The sequence below is a fragment of the Suricata suricatta genome, chromosome 8 (genome assembly GCF_006229205.1).
Source record: "Suricata suricatta isolate VVHF042 chromosome 8, meerkat_22Aug2017_6uvM2_HiC, whole genome shotgun sequence".
Taxonomy (NCBI): Eukaryota; Metazoa; Chordata; class Mammalia; order Carnivora; family Herpestidae; genus Suricata; species Suricata suricatta.
In genome coordinates this window covers 90,723,247-90,749,630 of record NC_043707.1, presented here as the reverse complement: position 1 = coordinate 90,749,630, position 26,384 = coordinate 90,723,247, and the positions used below count along the sequence as shown (strand labels likewise).

Here is a 26,384-nt window from a genome sequence, read left to right as displayed (position 1 = left end):
TTCCTCTCCTCCTTTTTCCACACAGTGCCCTTAATGGGCACAGTGCTGAATAAGATAAGCTGAATCCCTACTTTGCCAGACCTTGTATTCTAGAGAGAGAGAGACAATGAATGGATGCTTTCATCAGTTCCATTGACCATGCCATCAACAGTGCCCCCAAATGCTTCATATGTGGGCTACCATATCACCCCACGTCTATCTTGATCAGAGTCCTTACCACGCTATACTGAAATTATCTATTTTGTGCCTGTCTTTTTTTAAAGTCAGGGGCTCTCTTATCTATGGGCATGTCTTATTGCCCAACACAATGTCTGGTGTGTAGAGGAAACATGATGCTAAATTATTTGGGTTCATATCTCAGCTATTTCAATTCAGGCAGTTGCAGATGAATACCTACTATGTGTGAGGTACTTGCTAAGCATGTTGCATGCATCATTTGAATTCATATCACCTTGTATGGCAGAACAGAAAGGCAGCTGAGGCTCATCAGGGTTAAAGGAGTTGGCTGAAGGGCACCAGTGGTGAATGGGAATGCCAGGGTTTCTACCAAAACCTCCAGGCCAAGTCCAGGGATCCATGTTCAACATGACAGCTGGTTATGCTATCCCCTGTGCATTCATATCCCCTTCTTCTATGGGGCAGGTTCTGTCCCATGCAGGAGCAGTAAAATAAACCCCATCATTTGGTATTCTTTAATGTCTTTCTCTTCACCCAGCTGCTCTGTTCTGCCTATCAATTCCACCCTGGTTCCCTGGCCTCATTCAGGTCCTGTTTTTCAGTTAAATGAGTCCAGTCAGTGGCATTAAACAGTTACCTGTTTATCCTTTCCAACAGGAAATGAAATTTAAAAGAGACAAGGCCACCCGGGAAGAGCCGTTGAAAGCTGCTATTGATGGGGCAGGGGGGTAATTTCTGAAACAAATGCTTTAGAACCAAGTACCTTCTAAAATAAATGGATCTACAGGGGCCCAACTTCAGTGTCCCTAGGGGGACTTTGGGATGGGGTGTGATGTGGGCCTCTTTCCCCTTCTTCCATTTTCAGTCACATGAAGTCTCAGAGGTTCTCTGCAGAAAGCCAAATGTTTCTTTTGGAGAAAGGACTGGAAATTGCACCCGTAGGTAGCAGAAAGGGAGGGAGCCTCCTACTTAAAAAAAATACGGAGGCCTGCTTCCAACTGTAAATAGTTCTCTGTGCTGACAGACTAGATTTGGGGGTATTTTTGTCCTGGTTTGCTTTTTTAAATGGAGACCTGGCTTTCTCTACTACCTTAGAGCTTTACACATAGTAGGGAAGTGTACAGTGTGGTTCTTATGAACAGAAGCTGTGGAGTTACTAGGACTCTGAGCTTCCTTTTGCTCACCTCTGGAATGGGGGCATTTGTATCCATCACCCAAGACTTTTCCTGGACAACAAACACATCTATGGACCACACTTGTGTGTTGTGCCAACATGCATCTACTTGCATGGTCATAATAGACAGATGGATACATTCTGGCCTCAGTCCCTTAGCCCACCTTTTCCCTGAGAGCTTGGCTGTTGAGAACAGTGACCAGGTTCTCTGGTTCAAGAGTGATTGCTTTCTCTTGTCCCCTTTCTCTGTTATTGGATTTGTCCTTGGCACTTACAGAGTCTATGTAAACAATATTGACTGGCCTGTAGCTAGTTTGGAGCTTAGTTCACAGCTAGCTCAAATGAGGTAGCTACATACATTTCTTGTGCTCCTGATTATGGATCTGGAGCCATGGCGGTGGGTGAAGAAAGAGCGTAAGGACGGACTGGATCAGGAGTGTTAGTTCTGGGCAGTCTAAAGAACAGTCCTCATAGGACTGGATCTCTGAGAACTTATGTCCCATCTTCAAAACTGGTAGCTAGTTGGAAGAATTCCTGGTGGAACTCCTAGGGTGGCCCTACAATGTTTAAGACAACCCCAATTCATCAGGTGTCAGCCTTGCTGGGGAGAAAGGCCCTCCTCTCCCCTTTGAGGTCTTTCTAGCTGGACTAGAATCAAATTAACATGAGACAGATTAACAAGAAAATCAAAGTTAATAGGTGTAATCCACACAGATGTGAGATTCCAAAGACAGTGAGGCAGCGAGAAGCTTATAGGTGCTAAGGAGAGGGGTAAGGCCGGAGGATACAAAGAGGAGGGAGGCCATTGTGCAGGAAGGTGAAAGGAGATGTTTGGAAAAACAAGGTTGCCCTATTATGCAGATAAGTTTCTTAGGTAAAGGGGAGTCTCTGTTAATAGCTCTCTTCTCCAGTGTAAATTTAGGCAGTTGAAGACCAGGAAGAGAGCTTTTCCTGCATCTGTTGGGTTTTGATTACCTTTAACTCAAAATCATGTCCATGCCACAGGGGCCCATCTTGGGGCAGCGTATTCTTGGCCCCTACAGCCTCAAGCAACAGCTTCCTTATACTGATAGTACCATTTTCTTCAAAGGACAGATACCATCTTCCCACAATCAATAACAGAAGCACTTGGAGTCTCTATAACCTCACATGGAAAATGGGAGAAGGGGCATCAACCCCAGAGTTTCAATGTAGAGTTCAAGAAGTATGAAACCCATCCCTGTCTCCAGTACTGATGGGAGCTTGTTTCTGGTAGTTCTTGTGCTTTCCACTTCTCCTTCTTATGCCCAAAGGAAGGGAAGTATAATCTGGGAAAGAGCACTTGACAAGGAACCTAGATTCTGGTCCCAGTTCAACTTTACCAACAGTTCAGTGATCTGTCAGGTAAGCTCTGGACTTCAGTGTTCTCATCTGTCAAAAGGGAGGTATCAACTCTTTCTGGCTGCCTTACCCATTACGGGGCTCCAATATTGCATGGTCTAATACAGTAGCCACTAGACACCTGTGGCTATTTGAATACTTGAAATGTGACCAGTCCAAAATGAGATAGATGTAGTATAAGTGGAAAGCACTCACTGGATTTCAAAGGCTTGATATGATAAAAGAACTTAAAATATCTTCTTAATAATTTTCATATTGACCACACAGTTAAAATGATAATTTCTCATGTATTGAATTAAGTAAAATATATTGTAAAATTAATTTTACCTAATCCTTTTAATGTGGCTACTAGACAGTTTAAAACTACACATGATGCTTCCATGTGTGGCTTGTGTTATATTTCCATTCAAAGGCGCTGCTCTAATGAAACTACAGCTGGAATCCTAGGTAAATCTCTCTCGGAACCTGTGTTTCCTCCTTATACCAGGAAAGAGATGTTCTTGTGTCCATTCCAGCTTTCAAATTCTTGGAACTACTTTTTATGAAAAGAAATTTTTCTAAAACTGATTCTGCATGTGCATATAATGCTTTAAAATAGCTAAGTGTAAGGGATTATTGTTACTGATTATAATCTGATCATTAACTCTCCAAAAAAGGCAATATTTTGAGTAAGATCCCTTTTGTGGGGAAAAAAAAATTCCAAGTTAGAAGTCAGAAGCACAGGGGTGCCTGGGTGACTCAGTTAAGGATTGGATTTCGGTTCAGGTCACGATCTCAGTTTGTGGATTCAAGCCCCACGTTGGGCTCTGTGCTGAAAGCTCTGAGCCTAGAGTCTGCTTTGGATTCTGTCTTCCTCTTTCTCTGTCCCTACCCCACTTGTGCTCTGTCTCTGTCTCTCTCAAAAATAAATAAAAATTAGGGGGGAAGAAAGAAGTCTGGGGGCGCCTGGGTGGCTAAGTCGATTGAGTGTCCAACTTCAGCTCAGGTCATGGTCTCACAGTTCATGGGTTCGAGCCCCGCATCAGGCTTTGTGCTAACAAACAGCTAAGAACCTGGAGGCTGCTTCAAATTCTGTATCTCCCTCTCTCTCTGCCCCTCCCCTGCTCATGCTCTGTCTTTCTCTGTCTCTCAAAAATAAATCAGTGTTAAAAATATTTTTAAAAAGAAGTCCGAAGCATAAAGGGATTATAATTTGATAATGATTGCATAAAGGACAGGCGCAGAATCCCAGAGCAGCATGGGAAATTGCAGCTTTGGGGCACATTCAGACAGGGCTCTGATGATCCAGCATCGCCTCTCTCTCTGTCAAACTCCACCTTGCACTGCTCTCCCGTGCCCGCTGTGCACCAGATGCATTGGCTTTCTTTACGCTTGTCCAGCCAGCCAAGCTCTTTTCTTGACCAGGGGCATTTGATATGCTGTTCCTTTTACATAGAATTCTCTTTCCTTTTTTCAGATCTTGGGACATGATTGCCATCCACTCAGATAAGCTCTTCCTGACCATCCAAAGTTAGTCTCCACTGTGAGTTTCCTTTTCTGTAATAGCAGTTAATTAAAAAAAAAAAGTGTGTAGACCTGGAGGCAGTGAGAAGAACACCTTTTTGATAGGAAGGCAAGGGGCTGCTTGCCAGGTGTGCTGGCTCTGCTTTGTCCCTTGCCACTGCCCCTTGTTAGTTAGGTCCCTTCACCTAGATAGAACCCAGGATGGAAGCATGTGGTGTGGAGATCAGTCCCCCTTCAACCAGGCTGTGCTCTAGCTCATCCTGTCAGCCCTCCCGTTTCCTCCTCCCTGTCCTGCTGTCAGAAGGGCATTTAGCTCAGAGGGATGAGGCCCTAGGGTGCCCCAGAAAAGGCCAGGTTGGCTGTGCGAGGAGCATAGAGCTTCCTGCTCCCAGCAACTACCGCCCAGCCGAGACACAGGAGCAATCAAACAAGCTTGGAAACGTTTATGTTCCTGTTTTTACCATTTAGAATTGGGATAGAGATTTATCTATCTCCTCTCATGGGTCTTAGATTCCTTATTCCCTTGGTACCATTTTCAGTAGTTGCTGGCCAAGACCACGCACAATCTTGTATGCATAATAATCAGGAGGCAACAGAAAGTTTCTTGGTGTGCTCAGGCCATCCTTTTCCTTGCTGGCGTATCTTTTAGTTTGGATTCAAACCTGCAGGCTGAGGGACCTTCCTTCTTTACCCACCTCAGAAATGGCTTTGGAGTTTGGTCTCAAGGTTCTTCTAGAAATTTGTGGACTGAGATCTTGTTCAAAGAGGTCATAGGTCTTTCTTGTCCTGGGCCTATGGCTTTGGTCAAGCTTTGCTCAAACACTCATAGGGACTTTTGGACTTAGAGGCCTTTTGGCTAAGGGCAGGAGAAGTGTGATCATACAAAGTGCTATGCCATCTGGCTCCTGCCTCAACTCCCACAAATTCTGACCCTCTGCCCCTGCTTGCTGTGTTGTAGAACCAAACTAGTAATTGTTTCCCACCTCATTTCAGGACTCTGTGAAAACTTTGGTGCTTGCTATGATGAGAGTACCCTTCTCAACCTTTTTTCATCCCTGTAAACCCAGTTCAGACCTCACCTCTTCAAAGAAGCCTTTCCTGACACCATAGGTAACCATGCCTTACTCTGTGGGGCACACAGGGAAGTGGATGAGCCTCACCACACACCCCTGGGTGATGCTTACTGTCATGTTTTTCCTCTCCTTCCCTTCTTCCTTATGCAAGAAATACTCATCAAGCATCTTCTTCATTTTAAGAAGAGGATCTTCTATTGGAACGTCCTCATTGATCTTCCATTCTCAGCAGGAGGGCCAGCTAGGAGGAGCATGGTGGAGCATGAGGGCAGCAGAACAGCTTGCCAGGAATCTTGAGGTCAGGAATTACGTCTTATGTGTATATGTCTCTAGCTCCGACTCTAGTACAGGTGTTTGACTACATAGAGAAATGAATGAGTGAGTAGTGTAAAGCAGAACACCACAGTTGAAAGGTACCTTGGAGTAGTTGTTCATAAACTTTGGTGGGTATCAGAATCACCTGGGAAAACCCAGGTTCTCATCCTTGGCATCTTCACCAACTTCCTGGGCAATTCTTGATGCCCGTCAAAGCTTGAGAACCACTGACAGAGCAGTAGCTCTTAACCTTAGCTGTAATTGTAATTATCTGGGAGCTTTAAGAGTTATCAGTGGCAGGGTCTGTCCCTCACCCCAATTCTGACTTTGTTGTTCTATACAATCTGTACTTGAAGGGTTTAAAAGTTCCCCAGGTGATTCTAGACTGCAACAAAGTTTTGAGAACCACTGTGTTCAAGTTCTTCCAGGCTAATCTGTACTGTAGTCAGTTCCTTCCATAGTGTTCTCTAACAAGTGATTTATCCAGGTACAGAAGCTTGGAACTTTCTCCATTTCTGCTGACTTTTTGAGGTGGTATAGAGAAGCACTGAGTTTGGAGGAAGAAGTCCTTGGTGTATATTTAAACTCTGTGGCTAAGTCAGGTTCTTGAAAATTGAGCTTTAGCTAAATGGGGTTTAAATGGAGAGAATACCAGTCTTCCACTATATTGACTACTGAATATAATGACATATAAAAGGGCTGAGCTCAGGTCCCTTCCTTGATTAAATAAATAGAGAGGTAAATAGATAAATACTAATACTGAGAACATTCTTAAATGTCTGAATGAGTTGACATAACTCCATCACTTCCTGTATATGGCCTTCAGGAGTAATACCTCCCTGCCTCATGAACTGTTAATAGCTACCATCTATTGAGGGCTTTTCATGTGCCAAAAGTCACATTAAGTAACTTACATGCATTGTCATACTTAATCCTCATAATAATTCTGAGAGAGTATGTCCATTTTGCAGATGGAAAAAACCAAGACTTTGAGAAATGTCATGGACTGAATGGTGGCCCCCCAAAGATATGTCCATGCCCTAATTCCCAGAACCTATGAATTTTACCTTATTTGGAAAAAGGGTGTTTGTTGATATAAATTAAGGATTTTTAGAAGAAATTATCTTGCATTATCTGGGTGGGCCCTAGGTGCCTGCAAGTGTTCTCATAAGATAAAGGCAGAGGGATATTTCATATAGACCCACAGAAGAGAGGGTGATCATGGAGACAGAGGTGGAGACTTGGAGAGAGGCAGCCACAAGCCAGGGAATGCTGGGGGACCCTGGAACCTAGAAGAGGCGAGAAATGGATTCCCTTCCAGAGCCCCTAAGGGGAGCGTGACACTGCCTGATTTTGGACTTCTGGCCTCAGAATTGAGAGAGAATAAATTTCTATTCTTTTACACCACCAAGTTTGTAGTAATTTGTTATCGCAACATCAGGAAACTGATAAAAAGCAATTTCAGCAGTTTGCCCAAAGTCACAGTCAGGAAGTCAGAATTCAAACCCATGTCCTTGACCAGTATACTATATTACCTCCAACTGAATTGAAATCTGTAATAAAATGCCTTAGATTAATTTACTCAACAAATTGTTATTGGTGGATAAAGCCTATACTGGGGGCTGAAGATGTAGTAGCGAACAAGACAGAAGTAGTCTATAATTTAATGGAAGAGAGACTTTAACAATGAATGTCACATATACTCAAAATCATTTAAGTTTAGCAGTGATAGGGGCTTTAAAGGAGAAGTATGAAAACATGCCTACATAAAAATAGTTTATTGCTTGAAGATGTGGAGAAACGGGCACCCTCCTACAATGTTGGTGGGAATGTAGCCTGGTGCAGCCGCTCTGCAAAACGGTGTGGAGGTTTCTCAAAAAATTAGCAATAGAACTCCCCTATGACCCAGCAATAGCACTGCTAGGGATTTACCCAAGGGATACAGCAGTGCTGATGCATAGGGGCACATGTACCCCAATGTTCACAGCGGCACTGTCAACAATAGCCAAATCATGGAAAGAGCCTAAATGTCCATCACCTGATGAATAGGTCAAGAAGATGTGGTTTATATATACAATGGAATACTACATGGAAATTAGAAAGAATGAAATCTGGCCATTTGTAGCAAAGTGGATGGACCTCAAAGATGTTATGCTAAGCAAAATAAGTCAGGTGAAGAAGGACAGATACCATATGTTTCCACTTATAAGTGGAATGGGAGAACTCAACAGAGGACCATGAGAGAGAGGAAAGGGGAAAATAGTTGGGGAGAGGGAGGGAGGCAAACCATGAAAGACTCTTGAATACTGAAATCAAACTGAGGGCTGATGGGGGTGAGGAGAGGGGAAGAGGGGTGATGGTCATGAAGGAGGGCACTTGTTGGGATGAGTACTGGGTGTTATATGGAAACCAACTTGAAAATAAACAACAAAAAAAATTTTAGAAATGTGAAAAAAAAATAGCCTGTTGCCCTGGAGCAAAGGATTTTCACATTCTATGGGGCTAGGCCCTACTAATAGCCACCTGAAGTAGGGGTCAGCCCTTCATTTTTTCTGGCTTGTCTCCTGGGAACCTCCATGCCTATATCTCCATTTTAGCCTTTCTGAGTTTGCAGGAGAAGTTAGTCCCCAAACAGAGCAAGTCCCTCATTGGGATAAGGACCCACAACAGGAGGAAGGCAGTGAGGCCTTCAGCAGGCAGTGAGCTCTGCAACCCATTACAGACATCATTATGAGGCAGTAGAGTGTGGGGAAACTGTTTTTAGACAAGGTTGGAAAATTTTGCATTCCTGTGCCAAGCAAGATTTCCTGTAGGGCCATGAGAAGCTCACTAATCATCTCTTTAGTTCCAAGCGATATTACTTCAGGGCAGTTCCTGTCAAGGCCCTATGCTTAAATATCTCTTTGCCTGGGTTTATTCCATCAAATGCTTCATTTGCTTTCAAAAAAGCTCTGAGACTTAGCTGGTCCAGCAGCTTAGAGAGTACAACTCACCACATGCCTTGGAGGCTCCTCGTCCTGCCCTCAATTGTTGCAACTAAGACGAACTTATTATCTGACCATTTTCTGCATATGATTCCGTTTTATGTGGGCCCAAAGTCAGACCTGACCAACTCCAGCCACTGGAATATGCTTGTCCAGAATTCAGAATGACTTGCAAGAATTTTCCATCCATGACCGTAACTTATTTTCTGAACTCAGCTGAGTTTTCCCAGAGATCCTGCCCAGATCTCTAATGTCAAAAATTTCCCCAACATTTATATTCACTCATTCACTCCACAGATATTTATTGAGCGCCAGCTATATGCCAGGCACTGCTCTAAAGCTCCAGTGGTAGAAGCACAAAATTCCTCTTCTGCGAACTTCACATTATGGTAGAGTTAGCAAATCTCTGTGTGGGAATTACTATCACAGCTAACACTTCCTGAATGTCTGTTCTGTCCTTTGTGCCAAAGTAGACACTTTAGTCACAACATCATCCCATTAAAAACATGTTTTTAATGTTTGTTTATTTTTGAGAGACAGTTAGAGACAGAGTGCAGGCAGGGAAGGGGCAGACAGAGAGGGAGAGTCTGAAGCAGGGTACAGGCTCTTAGCACAGAGCCCAACCCAGGACTCTAACTCATGAACTGTGAGATTATGACCTGAGCCAAAGTCAGATGCTTAACTGACTAAGCCACCTGGGTGCCCTAACATCCTCCCATTTATTGTGCCATAAAAACCCTGTGAATTAGGTACTATTGTGTCCATTTTCTAGCTGGGGAAACAACCTTACAGAGGTGAAGTAACTCAGCTAATAAATGGCAGAGCCAGGATTCAAATCCAGATTTTTCTGACTACAATGTCCATATTCCCAATGATTGCCAAGTTGTAAAATAATAATCCATGTTTATAGGGAGGAAAAATAGAATGGGGTTATAAGCTTTTTAGCTTATAGAATATCCTTTCTGGAAAAGGATATTCTTAATTACCCTTAGCTGATGTTTTAAATTTGTGTTTTTGCCCTACTTTCTACATTTTCTTCAGTAAATATCCTATACTCCTACAGTCAGATAAAATATAAGTAAAATACATAAGAAAATAAAAAAACTCATATATTTCTCCAAATAATTGAAAACAAGTACTCAAACAAATTCATGGACATGCATGTTCATAGAATCATTATGTATAATAGCCAAGAGGTAGAAAGAGCCCAAAAGCCCATTAGTGGATGAATAGATGGACATGGTGTGAGATATATGTACAATGGAATATTATTAGCCATAAAAAGGAATGACGTACTGATACATGCTACAACATGGATGAACCTCAAATATGTTACACTGACTGAGGGAAGCCAGGTACAAAAAGTCCCATGTCCCCTTCATGTAAAAAATAATCGTTAATAGTTAAGTGTACAGAGACAGGAAGTAGAGGTTGCCAAGGACTGGGGTAAAGGGTAACAGGGAGCAACTGCCTTATGGGTATAGGGTTTCCTTTTGGGGTGACAAACATGTTTTGGGGCTAGATAGAAATGGTGGTGACATCATATTGGGAGTGTCATAAATGCCACTAAATTATTTATTCCCTTTAAAATGGTTCATGTTGTATGAATTTTGCCTCAGTAAAGCAAAAAAAAAAAAAAAAAAGAAAAAGAAAAAGAAAAAAGACACCAAATCAATAAAATAGACACATTGATAAGCTTTTAACATGCTATTCTTGTGTGCTACTAGTGCCTTGAGGGTCACACAAATGGGTTTGACATATCCATGCTGATACTGTTTTCACTTAGTCATATTGCCCCTCACCCAACTCAGAGCCCTGGCTTGGCCACTAAGTGATAAAGTGACCTTGGGCCAGTCCCTTAACCTCTCTGTACTTCGGGGCTCTCACTTGTCATGCAGGACCAATAATGTCCTCCGAGATCAACCTTGCATCCTAACATGAGAATGTTGTGTTCTGTAAACTGTAAAGTTGGTCTGCGCGTGTTTTTCTAGTCTCTATTTTTACATCAAGAACCACCAGGTGATCAGAAATAACCCCCAACTGCTTACCAGCCATGTGCATTACAAGAACTATGAGGATAGGTGATGGACTCTTAGTAGTGTGTGTTTTTAGAGACTACTTTTTGTTGCTGTTGATACTGTTGTCTTTTATTTGTCCATGTTTGGTTCTTGTTTCTTTACTTTATAATGAAGTTTGTTCAGATGAATAGGGATGTTTGGGCCAAGGAACTGGGAGGGGGATAGAACAACCACATTCAAGACAAGAGCTCAGAGAAAGCCTGTCTGCTGGTGATGGGCATCTCTCTGCTAACAGTTCCCAGTGGGAATCAGGCCAAGCATGACACTCTCATCAGACCTTGGGCCTGGACCACAGGTAAATCCTGGGCAGACCTTGATATGCTGGCCTTGAAATGAGTACCTCTGAGGTGCTGATGACAGAGGGGTCCTGGTCAAGTCAGGACTGCCTGCTGTAGCCTACCCCTCTCGTGTCGCACAGACCTGCTAGGTGTGTCCTGTAAGCTTTCTGCTGCACTCATCCTGCTAAGAGAGATGCTTGGGGAAGGCTTGTGGAAATCTTAAAAGACCACTTAAGAATTTACCTAAACAACCTGGGTCTTTTTTCCCAGGGTCAGTGGAAGCAGCTTATTAATTTCAGGAAAACTAAGGTCTCCAGGAAACTTCTGTTAGGAAATTGGGTTCAGCAGCTCAGATCTTTTGAGGTGAGGTGGGCCTGGAGGGTCTTCTGTACTTTTTTTTAAGGTTTATCTATTTATTTATTTATTTTGAGAAAGACAGTGTGCATGTGAGTGGGGGAGGGGCACAGAGAGGGAAAGAGAGAATCCCAAGCAGGCTCCTTACTGTCCGTGCAGAACCTGACACAGGGCTTGATCCCACAACCCTGGGACCATGACCTGAGCTGAAATCAAGAGTCACTCACCCGACTGAGCCACCCCGGTTCCCCCTTCTGAACTTTTTATTGCTATTTGCCTTATATCATTCCCTTCTTTTAAAAAAGTCTAGATTTTAAAGTACTTATAGAAGCTCAATGTATTTGTTGTAGAAAACCTAGGAAAATGAAATTATGCCAAAATTATATAGCTGCTGCTAACTTAACACAGTCTTTCAGTCTTTTCTTATGCACATGTTTTTACATATATATTTACCAAAACAGAACCATATTGGGATGTTCTCTATTGTAAACAGCATTTGTCTCTTAACATCACAAACCTCTTTCTGTATCATTACATATTTTTAATGACATCGTTTTTATTGACCTTATTAAACATGTTCCATTGTAGGGGCATTTCTTAATTTATCTAACCTATCCCCTATGGTTGAAGAGTTAGAACTATTACAGTTTTTTGTTGTTATAAATAATACTGTGATGCAAATTGTATTATAGGGCCCAGGGCAGACAGTATCTGGCCTCATGATGTCATCATAAATCTTTCTGCATAATTACAGTCCCTAGCAGTGCAGGAGAAGGTACCATTCTGTTTCCCTTCACCAACACTAGGTATTATCATTTTCTTAATCATTGTCCATTGAATTTTTTTTATTTTAAAATTATTTATTTATTTATTTTGAGAGAGAAAGTGAGCATGAGTTGGGAATGGGCAGGGGGCGGTGAGGAGAGAGACTCCCAAGCAGTCTCTGTGCTGTTGGCACGGAGCCCAACACAGGGCTCGATCCCATGAACTGTGAAGTCATGACCTGAGCCAAAATCAAGAGTTGGGTGCTCCACCAACTGAGCTACCTAGCCGCCTCTCCAAATCCTTCCAATTCTTGAATACACAACTCAAATGCCACTTCGTATGAAGCTTCTTCTGGTTTCTACTCATATTTAGTTGCCCCTTCTTCATAATGATAAGACTTTCTATTTTGATTTAGCCCCAATTTTACCCAGACTGCATTATAGGCTCCTTAAAAGCAAGGACCCTGCTTTAATATTCTCCCAACTGATCTGGCCCTAATTCTATCGGTACTCCCTAAAGGTCTGACTTGAGTGATTCATTACTTCTAAGGAATGGTGGGGACAATTGGGTGGGTTTAGGCTGTAGAAGAAAAGAGTGCAGGAAGCTCTGGGACTGTCTTCAAGTGTTGGATGTGTTGCCTTTTAGAAGAGGAAAAATAGTTCCATGTTCCCTGAGAGGTTTGAATTGAGGCTACCAATTACGTTTCAAAGAAACAGATTTAAGTCCAATAAAGGGAAGACCTTTTTAATTAAAATGTTGGGGGGATGACACTCATTGATAACCAAGAGCTACACTGTTGCTCTACACACATTATTTCTACTCCCACAGAGTCTTATAACATTGTTCCTTCTGTTACAGATCAGAAAATCAGAGTTCCAAAAGGCTAAAGACCTAGCTTAATTTCATATAGTCACTCTCCTCTGCCCTTTCCTTCATAAAGAAGCAATCTTCCTCTCCCTAAAGGTATTTAAAGCAGGATGCATGACCATTTTCCAGATATTCTAGGTCAGGAATGCTCTGGGAATGTTGGTATAGTTACTAGTTCAGTTTTCTCCCATCTCTCAAATCCCTAACTCAGAAATTCTCAGTCCCTGACATTGGTTTAATGGAAATCGACCTATAAAACCTATATTCTGTCTTTTTTTTTTTTTGGAAAAGATATGTTATAAAACTCTTATTAAGATTATTTCAAATTATCATTATAGTGTTAAATGTATTATTGGTTTTTATTTACAAAGATGTTTATAGACTACAGCTTTGGAAATACTTACAAAATTGACTTGATCCTAGTCCATAGGGGCTACATTTTTCAAACAAGGGCTACTCTGTCTGGGGAAAAAATTACATGCACAAGTTGTCACCTGACTCTAGAAGTCAGATGGATGAGGTACTTAGCTTTGCTGTCCTGATTGCATTCCATACTGAAGGTGGGTCCCTGTAGACCGAGCCCTCCCAGGAACAGCTTCTGGGGCAGACAGCCAACGTTCTGAAGCAGCTGCCATTTTTCCTGGGTGATTCATGTGTGAAAGTGTCTCCTCCGTAAGAATCTGGGTCATCTTGTTCTTCTTCCCAGAGCCAGGCTCTTATCAGACCAGAAGCGTCTCCTCATACAAATGCATCCAAGTTAGAAAGTTTATGAATGATAAGGATAGTTGTTCACCCCAAATACGTAAGTCTTTTGGTCTCTGACATTTCATATTTGGCTATGCTTTTTGTATTCAATGGAATTGAGCCTTAGAATCTTGGAGCTGGTGTACACTTTGGTGTAATGTTAGAGACCCTTTAAAAATGATCACCCCTGTCTTCTTAATTCAGATGGTTTATTTAACTCAGTATTTCTCTTTCCTGTTGTGAAGTCACACAGCCTTGAATTTGAGCAAAGCCTTTTGCTCCTGTGTGTGGTGTATGTTTTAAATAACGTTTAGGCATGTGCTGTGGAACTCTTCTCTACTGTGTTCCCACTACCACCACCCCTGTCCCCTGATCAGAGGAGATATAACAACACAGAATGAGCTTCCATGAACTTCTAAAACCAGCTCAATTTTATTGTTGTTGTTGTTTTGAGTTTTTATTTGCACCTGCTTTGTGTTCGTAGGAAAAATATCACAAGTATCCTCCTCTTCCATTTTTATTTTACAAAGTACATTGTTCCTGGATAGAGGTGAAAACAGGGAGAGAGTGATACTTTTGGGTATCTAGAAATGCCATCAAAACATTTGAATATCAAGTTGACACTCCTTTGAGATAATTTAATCCAGTCAGCCTTCAGTTTAACAGACGTGACTCAGAGAAGAGAATGAGTCATTTAATATCAGCAATACTTTTTGTGGTAGAGGTGAGCCCAGACCCTGTTCCCCTGTTCTCACTGCATAGCCTTAAAATAGCACAGCTTCTACAAAGTCTTCTAGAATTGCAGTGGGGACCAGCCTGAGTAATCAGCCCCATCAGGGCTTGAGGATGCTACCAGGGCAGAGTGCTTTTTGTTCTTAAATCACAGTCCTGTTGCAAACCTCAGGGATCTGGAACTCAAAATTAAATCCTCAATTAACTGCCTTTGTTTTCTATACTTACCTTTCAAAGGCAAAGATGGAAAAGGTAAGACAATAAATAAGGAATTTATTGAAAAAGCAATATCCTGTATGATTCTGCTTATATGAGGTACCTTGAATAGTGAAATCGGTAGAGACAGAAAGGAGAATGGTGGTTGTCAGGGGCCAGTGGGGGTGGGGGTGGGGAGAGGATGGAGAGTTGTTGTTTAATCGGTACTGGGTCTTAGTTTGAGAATATAAAAAAAAGCTTTTTGAATGGATAGTGGTGAGGATTGCACATAATGTGAGTGTACTTAATGCCATTGAACTGTATGCTTAAAAATAATTAAAAATTGTAAACTTTGTGTTGTGTCTATTTTAACACACACACACACACACACAGCAGTGTTCTTTATGCAATCTTGAACCTCCATACCCTCGTGTGTATGCATCCTCAGAAACAGACTATTTTATTATATCCTAAGGAGCGCTAATAACAAATGTATGCTACCTTTTATTTGCCTTGCATTTTTGGTTGTCAAAGTACTGTCACACCCACAATTGCATTTGGTAGTCATCAATACTATCATGAGAAAGGCATGACGGGTATCCTTGTCCTTATTATACAGAAGAGTAAACTGAGGCCCAGAGTTACAGAGTTGGCAGATGAAAGAGCCCAGGGCTTCTGATTTAGGTTCTTAGAACCATGCAAGATCTAGTGTAAAAAGTTTTAATTTTTTTAATGTTTATTTATTTTTGAGAGACAGAGCATGAGCAGGGGAGGGACAGAGAGAGAGAGAGGGAGACATAGAATCTGAAGCAGGCTCCAGGCTCTGAGCTGCCAGCACAGAGCCTGATGTGGGGCTTGAACCCACAAACCATGAGATCATGATCTGAGCCAAAGTCAGACACTTAACTGACTGAGCCACTTGGGCACCCCAGTGTAAAAAGTTTTAAATGGATATTAACTTGTTACACTTACTAACCCTGGAAAATAGACTCAAATATTTCAGAAAGATTTTCAAAGACTTTAAACACTGAAGTGGTTTGGAAGAGGTTTTTAAAATGAAAGCAAAGTAACTCAGTCACCTCACTGGCTAAGCATTCTGAATAACTGCGATTTTACTGTACAGTAATACTACTGACAAACACTTTATAGGACTTTGCTATAGAACAAATGCTGTTCTACATGCCTTAACTATATTGACTCACTTAGCAAAGTGTCTTATTTATAATTTATAATTTAAATATAAAGTTTATCAAGACTAGCATGTGCTAAATACCTTCTGAAGTGCTTTGTATTCTTTATCTCACTTAATCCACATACCAGTCTGAGGTAGCAGGTATCACTGGAGCTTGGAGATGTTAAATAATTTTCCAGAGAACACTGCATAGCCAGTAATATAGCCAGCACTCGGGGCGCCTGGGTGGCTCAGTTGGTTGAGCGTCCGACTTCAGCTCAGGTCATGATCTCACTGTTCTTGGGTTAGAGCCCCACGTCGGGCTCTTTGCTGACAGCTCAGAGCCTGGGGCCTGCTTCCGATTCTGTTGTCCCTCTCTCTCTGCCCCTCCCCGTGCTCATGATCTGTCTCTCTCTGTCTCTCTCAAAAATAAATAAATGTTTAAAAAAAAAATAGCCAGGACTCAAACCCATGTCCACCTACCTCTTCGTCACCCAAACAGACGGGGTAGTGTGGGTCTTTCTAATCACTGCCATCCCTAAATATTAATTATGTCATTCAGGCGGCTGGGGCGGAGTCCAAGAATGGATGCTGGTTGGCTCGTAGTTTGCTTCTTGAGGGACTTCTAAGTTTCACCCTGAAATTCTGGCTGGAAATTTGATTCAGTTGCTGAAAGCGGAAGAAATACAGCTTTCATGTTCATGCGCAATTTGCTTTTTCATTTTCTTTTATTATCTTGAGACTTACTGTAAATCACACTTTCCCATCAGTCCTGGGGGTTCTGATTATGTTCATGGGGTCCAGCTAAGAGCAAGGGCTGTAAATTACTGCCACTTTGTTTGAAAATTTTTTTAGCCACAGTACATTAGCTGCTTTTGTTTGCTTTTCCACTGGTGGTATGTGCACTTTTATTTCAGAATTGGTGTTTCTTGAATGTCTCATTTGTGAATAATGTAGCTTGCAAAATGGAATGATTGGAAAAAAAGCATGCAAGAGTGTCCTGTTGGCATCTGTAAGATTTTAGAGCGTTTATAGCTAAAATGAGCTATTGAATTCTTTCTTTCTCTTACACACACACAGCATGCACTCACTCACTTTCTACATTTTCCTGTTCTCTTCATTTTCCTCTATTCTACTTCCCAAAGATCAATTGCATATGATAATGACCAGTACAACAACTATTATCAGGTAACTGCCTTCTTCCAGGTTTCTTTAAGTATTTTTGTTTAGTTGAAAGATTGATAGATCACAGGGTCAGGGGACGTGTTTTATTATTAAGTTTCTGTTCCAAATTTCCTGACATTTTTTGGTAAAAAAAAAAAAAAAAAGAAAAAAAAGGATGAAAATAAGAACAAGAAGAAGAAAGAAAGGGAAGAAATACTTTTAAAAGGCAAAAACTGGGCTAATGAGAACCAGACCCCAAAGTGATTATCAAAATGTCAAAAATAACTACTTTTTCTTTATCCAGTAGCATTAATATTGAGGCACCTACGTTTCAGTAAAATCTCCCTAATGGCTTGACTTGATTCTTTTGTGGGGCCATCCACAAATAGAGTGCTTCTAAAGTGGTACCCAAATCCTCAGTAGCTTTCAGTGGAGACATTTGTTTATGTTTTTTAAATCCCACCTTTCGGGGTGCCTGGGTGGCTCAGTCAGTTAAGCATCTGGCTTCGGCTCAGGTCATGATCTCATGGTTCGTGGGTTCAAGCCCCGTATCGGGCTCTATGCTGACAGCTAGCTCAGAGCCTGGAGCCTGCTTCAGATTCTGTATCTCTCTCTCTCTCTGACCCTCCCCTGCTTGCGCTGTCTCTCTCTGTCTCTCAAAAATAAATTAAAAAAACATAAAAAATTTAAAAATAATTTAAAATCCCACCTTTTGATAAAGTAGCAAGAAAGGAGACTCTCTGGCACAGCCTGGTAACGTAGAGTTTAGGGTTTTCCCATGAGCCACATTGTCATAATGTTCACAGGAGCATTCTAAAGATGCTAGAAAACAATGATAATTGTGAAAATTAACTCATTTTCCTGAAATTTTTCAGAGTTTCTAGAGTAGCTTTGGAAAGGATTTTAGTGTGTGTGAAAAAGGAACTTAAGTTAGAAAATTGTCATTCTTATCAAGAATCCATACAATGTCTTGGACTTTATAATAATCACCATTGAAGAAGGCTACTTACGTTACAAGAACTCCCTGTTGTCTGATAACTCCTCCCAAGACCAATGGTGATGAGACTTTAGCAACCATGTTTATGTTATGTAACTCTGCCCCTCTCTGGAGAGTTGATTGGACCAGGGGAAGGCACTTGACCCAGGTTGGGACAGTCAGTCACTTTCCTGGAACTTGGACTTGGGACTCAGAGAGAGCCAATGTTTGTGAGTTGCTGGTGGTGCCATGAGATTAACTTGGGGTATATAAAATGATATGATCATCTCCTGCTGAGTGTGTCAAAAAGCCAAGAAAGCTGGTTTGCAAAGAGAAGAGATTTAAACAGATTCATAAAAAGAACCAAAGATAGACAGTGGAGGGGGAATTCTGACCTGGTTCCCAGAAGCTTTCCAGTCTTGGTTTCTGTTCCTCCTGAGGCCTGGCTGGACCCCTTGCCAGAGTTCCACAGAAACCCTTGCATTGTCTGGTAAATTCCTTATCCACATCATCTCTGCTCCTTCTCACCCTTGTACTCCAGCTTAAGTTAGCTTCTGTTACATGCAATCAATCAGAGTCTTAACAAAGAACAAAGACAGGATGACTTTCTCCAGTATGTACTTGTTTGATTACAGAGATGATCCCAGTAAACAAACAGATGAATGTTCATACTTACTCTTTGAGAAGGTTTGAGCTGGGAACAATCCTTACAGGTGTCTTAGTCCTATCCTCTCATCAGATAGATAAAGAAATCAATGACCCTAGATGGGAAGTGATTTACGCAGGTCCACACACAGCCAGGACTTGACACCTGATCTCTTTTTAGGTTGGCTTCCTGGTGCCATCCATCTGTCTGTCCATCCATCCATCCATTCAACCAGTAAAAATATAGTGAGAAAGTTTCTAATACATGGCAGGTCCTGGAATTCATGCTTTCTGCATTGAACAAACTGACTTGTGATAGGATTAAAGTTCTTTATGCATAGTCTTACTTCATTCCATGGGGTTTCCCATCTGAAAGGGCATATTCCAACCTTTGCTAACCCATTATCAGAGAAAATCCATCTAAAAATCTCCCAGAATGTCTTCCCATTGCATATTCTTTGTGCCTTTCTTGTCTAATATCTATGATAATCTATGTTCATATCTTATTTCCTTTGGAAACCCTTTGAAAGCAAAAACGAAGTATGAATCAATACCTTCACTTCCTCATACAGAGTCTGTCACAAGGTACATCTTCAGTAAATATTTGCTATTCTGGAGAATTAGAGACTGTGTATCAGTTATCTATTGCTAGGTAACAAAGCACTCCAAACTTAATGGCTTCCAAAAACAATCATTTATTATTATCTCTCATATTTCTGGGAATTGACTGGCCTCAGCAAGATGGTTTTTGTTCAGTCTATCATATGGTTGTAGTCAGATGGTGCCTGAGGCTAGGTTGTCTTGAAGGTTTTCTCATGTACATGTCTGGTAGACATCTGGGCTCTGAGAGTACTCAAACGGCTGCAACAGCTGGAGCTCTACAGGAATCCAGTCTCTCTCTCTCTCTCTCTCTCTCCATGGACTCTCTATATGGTGGCCTCATTGTAACTGCACTCATTACATGGTGGCCAAAGGCTCCCATAGAAACTGCCCCAAGAGAAACTACCAGAAGCTACATAGCCTTGCCCAACCTGGCCTTAGAAGTCACCTCACATATGTCACTTCTACAACATTCTTTCTCTTAAAAGAGTTAGAGAGGCCCTGCCAAGTGTAAGGAAAGGGGGAACAGACTCAACTTTTTGATGAGAGGAGTGTCCAAGAATTTTAAGACCTGTTTCTGCACCTCTGCTTTATACTTCTTCACATAACAGGGATGTGAAAGGAAGAATACGTTATCACTGGCCCCCAGGAGCTTACATTTGAGTTGGGAGCCATGATTCTGGGGGCAGCTACTAGTTTCTGGTCCCACTGACAGCTACATCTTTTCTGACTACTCTGCCACTCCTAGCCATAATCAATCACAGTGTTGTGACCTAGGAGTTAGTATGGGTGAGTAGGTAGGGTCAGGGTCTCATTTTGTCTTAAGATTCTTGTGTGCTGGACTTTGTGGCAGTTTCTCTGGAGGAATAGACAGAAAGCTCATATTTGGGCCTTGCCAGGAAGGAGTGAGAGACATTTCTAGAAGTGTAACTTAAGGAAATAATACAAAAGGGAAACAAGATTTAAGCATAAAGATCTGTGCTAAAGCATTGTTTTTAGGAATAAGTAAATAGGAGGGAAAACTAAATTTTCCCCAACTGGGGAAATCCTTTCACTGTTACCTCTGATGGAAATCCATGGTCAGAGATCTGTGGCTGCTTTTCCTTGGATTTCTGTTTGGGGAGGAAGAAATAGAGATACAAAACCAGAACCCCTCCAGCCCTTCTTCTCCACCACACTCTTCACCAGCTCTGTCCTCCCTCCCTGCCCTTTGGAACCAGCTCATATTTCCTGAAGCCCAGCTCTGGGCACGTGTCACTTGGCTTACTGCTGTGTAAACGCTGCCCATTGCCTGCCAGATGAGGTACAAAATGCTTCATTACTGTTTGAGGTCTTTCTCATTCTTGGCCCAGCCTTTCTTCCTGGCCTTCTTGCCTACTACTTGTTCATCTACAACCTTCCTAGAAAGCAAGTGGGGATGATTTCTTCTGTGTTGCCCTCGCCCACTCTAGATACTCATGCCTTCAAGCTTTTACTCAAGCCATTCCTTTCCCCACGGAATGCCATCTCCTCCACTTCCACCTCCTGAAAGCAGAAGCACCTTGCCTCGCCCCAGCTTAGCTTATGGCAGGAGAGGTACAAGGGGAGGGGCTGGAATCTTCTCAAGAACACATTCTCCCCCAAATGATGTCTTTTAAACAAATTTTAATGGTATTAGGTTAACATTAAGACCATGATGAAAAGATGCCTCGGGGGTTCCTCAAGGTGGCTGGATATGTGCTGCTGTATTTCATCGTCACAGTGATGAGGGGATGCAGTTGACATTTATTGGGCGGAGGCCTAGGGTATTAAACCCCTTGCCATGTGCGGGGCAGTCCTGCAGGAAGAGCCTTCCTGCCTCAGACATCAGTCACGCCCCGCGGAACACAGTAAAGTGAGCAAGTTGTCGGGAGGACACTGTCAGCGGATGCACACGGGTCATGTCAGGAGGGTCATCAGTCGTGGCACCTTGCACTTTGCATATTCCCACTCTCCCCAGCAACTGCGTAGCTCTTGCTCTCTACCCTCACTCCTCCCATCTCTCCCAGGCTTACTGTCTCTGGTCTTAGAACCCAGCTCTCCACCTCTGCTCTCCATCAAGGCCCAGCTCAAGAATGGCCACTTTTACTGTCAAGCTTCCCATGATTTCTGCAGCTGGACATGCCCACCCCTTCCTAAGTAGAAAACAGCATTTCCCCCCAACCTTGTGTCTTCCCCTTTTCTGATTACTTTTATTGGTTTCTTTCCCATCAATATTTTATGAAGAGAGATGGGACAGGCACCTGCCCAGTGCCTACATAGGTATTTGATAAATATTTACTTATTTTTCTTGTTTCCCCTTCATTTCCTCCTCTCCCCCAAGTGCCTGTCAATTCCAGTAAGATGACAGGAAGTCTGAGGTTTCTCTCCCCTCCACTCTCCTCTGGGTCTTGCCTACCATGCCTAATAAAATACAGGGGACAGCCTGGACCCTCTGTCGCTGGGCATGGCAACATTGGCCTTCCCTTTTTGGTCTTGCTGCCCTGTCTCTCAGTCTCCTCCAACCATCAACATCTTGGCCATACACTTAGCTTGACTCTCACTCTGACTTGTACTTTCAAGTTAGATCCCTGGGATGTCTCCTCTTTCCTTCAAGATCTTAAGCAGAACCTGAAGGGCAGAGGCCATACCTCCTTTTTTAAACATCCTACCGATTGCTAGGTGTCACCTCTGGCCCAGAAAGCAGGTTAAGTTTCCCTTTTCCAGGGTCCTCTATCACCTTGACCATACTCAGATCACGCTCTAGTATGGTTGTTTCTTTGCTTGTCTGATTCTGTAGCCAGGATGAGAGATCTTTGAACACTTCAACCCATTGGTTCTTTTATTTTATTCATCATTTTCTGCATCTACTCCTGTCAAGCCTGTGAAAGGTAAAGGTGCCGTATGAAGGGAAAGGGCACACACAGGTCCCCAGTGTTCCCTGCCTTGTCTGCTTCATTGACTCTTGCCTCTTACTACTGAGAAAATAGTAGCCCCTTCAGTTTTCATCTCCAGATTGCTTAGTCCTTTTCTGTTTTGTTGAAGAATGAGTAGAGTAGATACTGCCTAATTTTTGAGGAATTTAGTTCAAAGTTTGAGAGCAAAACCACTCCATTCCTAACAGAGAACCTTAAGGTGACAGCGTCCTCTCCAGGACACTGCTAATGGGAGATCTAAGATGTGGCCCAGTCAGCAGATTCCTTCACATTTTGAAATACGAACCTTGTACAATGAATGGAGAAGATGGGAGAGAATGGTTTGTGTGCCCTTTCGTGTCCTCTGACGTTTACATTCTGGGAAAACCTGAAACTGGAATGTTGGCCTCAGTGGAATCGTGTTGGAATGCTGACCAGCACACAAAGGGGTTTGGGATCTGTTCCATCAAGATGTGACTAGAACACTGAGATGGTCCCTATAGGAATAGAAATTCCTTGGCCAGAATGGCAAAATTTTATTTTGAAAGCCACCTAGGCATCCCTTAGAGCCATCAAATGTTTGAGAATTTATTATGACTAGACAAGCTGCTGCCTTACGGAGTCAGGCCAAGGTAGTGAAAATACACAATGATTTCATCTTTGAAGGCCCTGAATGTGGCTTGGTTCTTCCTCAAAAAGGGCTCCCTAGCAGGGCTGAAAGCAAACTGTTGTCTTTGCCTAATGCAGAAGCATCCACAGGCTTCCATCGCGAGGATCACGCATCGTGCTGATGCTGAGGCATCTCCTATCCGTGGTTTCGGAATCACAGAGATGACTTATGATGTGCTTTGTTTGAGTTGGCCCACAGCCCAAACCAGAAACATATCTCAGGCTTGGCCTTTTAGATACTATCTCTGGTAATTTAAAAGTTCATTCTGCAGACCCACTCATCCTGTCCTGCTACAGTTAAAGTCTGTCAGCATTTTACAAAGGCTTATAACCCACCCATAAAGGGGGAAGAATGTAGTTTTTAGATTGCAGGATGGATTGCCGGGCCTGAGCCTGAGTATCAAAAACTTTCCCTTTTTTTGTTGTTTTCAAGTTAGAACTTTTCTACGTTCTAGGGAAGCAAGATAATCGCTGCTGGTATTATTCAGTTCGGTTTTGCAGGGCTGTAAAGAGCTGCTAGGGATGGCTTGCAATATAGATGTACCTTACATCACAAGAATTCTTAAGCCCATGAGTTTAGTTATCATCCTAGCATTCATTTGAGAATGGGGATTTGATGAAAATAATTACTACTTTATAGTTAGGATTGATGAAGACCAAGAGAGTCAGAAATAAGGCTTGGGATATTTCTCTAAGATGCAGGGACCAGTTCTCAAGCCAGAATCTTGTGTCGTGACTTTCGGCTGGATGGGGCTGATTGTATCAAAGTCACATCACTGTTCTGATGGTTAAGTGTGTTTCTGCTCATTATTTTAAAGTACTCTTATTATTTCTAATTTTAAATGGAACATATACATGACAAATATGAATAAAATTGATAACCCTCAAATTATAAGTAATAATATAATATAAATAATAATCACAATAACCCCACATAATGAAAATGATTGAAAATTGCAATACAATCAACTGGATACTTAAATAAGTCACAGAAGTCCAAATATGTTTAAAACTGGAAAAAAAAGTCACTGGGGCACCTGGGTGGCTCAGTCGGTTGAGTGCCCAACTTCTGGAACCTGGAGCCTGCTTCAGATTCTGTGTCTCCCTCTCTTCGTCCCTCCCCTGCTCACACTCTTTCTCTCACTCTCTGAAAAATAAATAACCATTAAAAATGTAAAAGAAAGAAAAAAGAAAAGAAGTCACTAGAGTAACCTTGTTGGCTGTTGCCCATGATCCCATTAGAAACCCTGCTCCTGGAGAAAAAATAAGGGTAGGTAGAAATCATGGCATCTTTGGTGTGAAAATGAGATGTCATCCACATGGATTCAGGTGAGTTGTTCATGGAAGAGATTCTTAATGACAGTAGGTGATAGCATATCAGATTGAGGGGGGACAAGTCGATAGTGAGGGAAGGAGAAGGCGTCAGATAGAACTGGATTCCATCCCGACCATACCAGACGTAGCAACCCTAAAACCTCTGTTAGCCTCGGTATCTTCCTTAAAATCAGGTAACAAAAACCTATATACATTACAGGGTTATGGAAAGGATAGAATGTAATAATATATGTATAAATATATAAAGTACCTGGTAGAATCGGTGCTCAACACCTTTGTTCCCTTCTCCCTCCACCTTGATTAATTGTAGGTTGGACAGAAAGTAGTCTAAATGCTGGAGCCCTGCCATTCTCATTCTGTGTAGACCTTAACTACTTAAGAGGGAAAAGTGGTTCCTCTGAGCTTTTAAGAGGCCATTTACATACAATTGGCCTACGTGTAAAAAATGACCGATTCATTAAATCAAGCCTCTAGGTAGCAAAGTTTTCATAAACTCCTTTGAGTTGCTGTGTATTTACTGTGCTTTCTAAAGAAAGACCTATAAAGGCAGCTGCTTTTCCCCCATTAGCCCAGATTTATAGGGGTTTTTCCTCTAAGTGCACATTTGCAGAACCATTTCTGATGTATATGCATTTGTTCCTCAGAAAGGAACCGTGTATCTGGCTGTTTGTTGTCTTTGGTTCTGAGGACAGTCTTTCAGTCTCTCTTGTTACTCAGAGGTCATCAGCCCAAGATCAGCTTGATGCCTTAGTACTTGAGCTCTCAAGAAAATGTGAGAGGTAGACTCAGACCCAGCCGAGCCCAGCTCGTTTTTTCTTTTTTGACTTTGAAGCATCTCATCCTCTGCTCTGTAGCAGCTTTGTTCGGCCAGGCAATATGGATCTTCGTTGAGGTATCTTCTGTACAGTAACGTCTCCATGTTGGTTTCTTTGGAATGACAGGGATTGTAGTGGAGAATTGTCCTGGAGAATTTTGAGCAGTAAAAACTGGGCTTAGCAGGAAGTCAGGTGAAAATCAATGGTCAGACAATGGGGGTTGGAGTTACTGCAGCCAAGTATTCTCCCGCTGACTGGGAGAATCTTTTGAAGGTATCTGGAAAAAAATGCTTATTCTTGGACTCCACCCAGGATCAATTAAATTAGAATCTCTAAGGATGAGAACTATCTGTGTTGCTTTTGTTTGTTTGTTACTCCTTGGGCGATAGTGATGTTCAAGAGAGTTGAGGATCTCTGGCTCTAGCTATTTATAGCTCCTTGTAGTGACTGCTTTGGATGTACCAGAAATTGATTATCTCATTTGACCCCCACAAGAACATTAGTGGGGAAGTACAATTATTGGCCTCATTTTACAGTTGAAGAAACTGAGGGGAGGTGTTAAGTACCAGCAGGTGGGAGGTGGGACTCAAATATGAACCCAAGCATCGAACTCCAGAGCTGTGTTCTTAATTACCATGCCGCAGCCCATTATTACAAATAGTGACTCCAGTGGGAACTAAGTTCCACGAAGTGGGGTCATCCAGTGGTCTCGAGATCTCTCCATACCTTCAACTTACCAACCTCCTGCTCCTCGTGTGTTCGAGACTTCCCAGCAGCCCCACGTCAGAGAACAAACTGCGGTTATTCAGAAGTCCCCTGCTATTTCCACTGATTTTTATTAAATGCAGCTTGTGGCTCCAACTCAAGAATGTGCAAGCCGATTTAGATTATGTTGTGCATTGAGTTTATTAAGATAAAAAATATTTCCCGAGATAGTGAGTCAGAAGTATTTATGGTGAAGTGTGCTGAAAGTGAATGCAGGTTGATAGCGTGAACAGAATGTTCTCTCAGAGTCAAATGCGATGACCTAACTGTGTTTGGCAGCCTTCCTTTATGTTTAGCTAAGCATTTTATTTCATGTCGGGGAGCCTCCTCCCTCTTCTGAGAAGGATCAGTCCTGTAGGAGACCAGGATTTTGGCATGTGCCTCTTTGATACCCAGACCGAGGCCCTGAGCCTAATTGTGACTGGCTCTCTGGCTAACTGGCTGGGTTGCCATGGCAAAAGACCATTAAACTCTTTATATCTCAGTTTCCCTCACCTGTCAAAATGAGACTATAACTCTTGGCCCTCCCTCCCTCCCTGAGGAGAGTGGGAGGGCGCTCTGAAAATTAAGTAATAAATGTTGGGAGGGATTTGTGGATGTGACGTCTTGTCAAAGGGGTAAGTAATAAATGGGGTGTCTCCAAAGCTCATTTGCCCGAAATACACTTGAGCCTTCCATTTACTTAATCAACTAGCCTTTATTAAATGCCTACG

The 26,384-nt window shown here is 42.2% G+C and overlaps 1 protein-coding gene and 1 long non-coding RNA gene across 3 annotated transcripts in view; one reads left to right on the top strand and one right to left on the bottom strand.

The window, feature by feature from the left end:
* LOC115299624 (inactive tyrosine-protein kinase transmembrane receptor ROR1-like) overlaps positions 1-26,384 on the top strand; it is a 116,848-nt gene that overhangs the window by 5,015 nt on the left and 85,449 nt on the right. The window lies entirely within an intron of this gene.
* Positions 14,106-22,461, bottom strand: LOC115299625. Of its 2 annotated transcripts, none has more exons than XR_003912265.1 (5): positions 22,395-22,461; positions 18,326-18,508; positions 17,664-17,776; positions 16,274-16,459; positions 14,106-14,232 (listed from the first exon to the last, which is right to left on the bottom strand). It is a non-coding gene; the product is annotated as an uncharacterized LOC115299625 (long non-coding RNA). The 2 variants fall into 2 exon arrangements; XR_003912266.1 differs by lacking the exon at positions 22,395-22,461 and adding an exon at positions 18,607-18,696.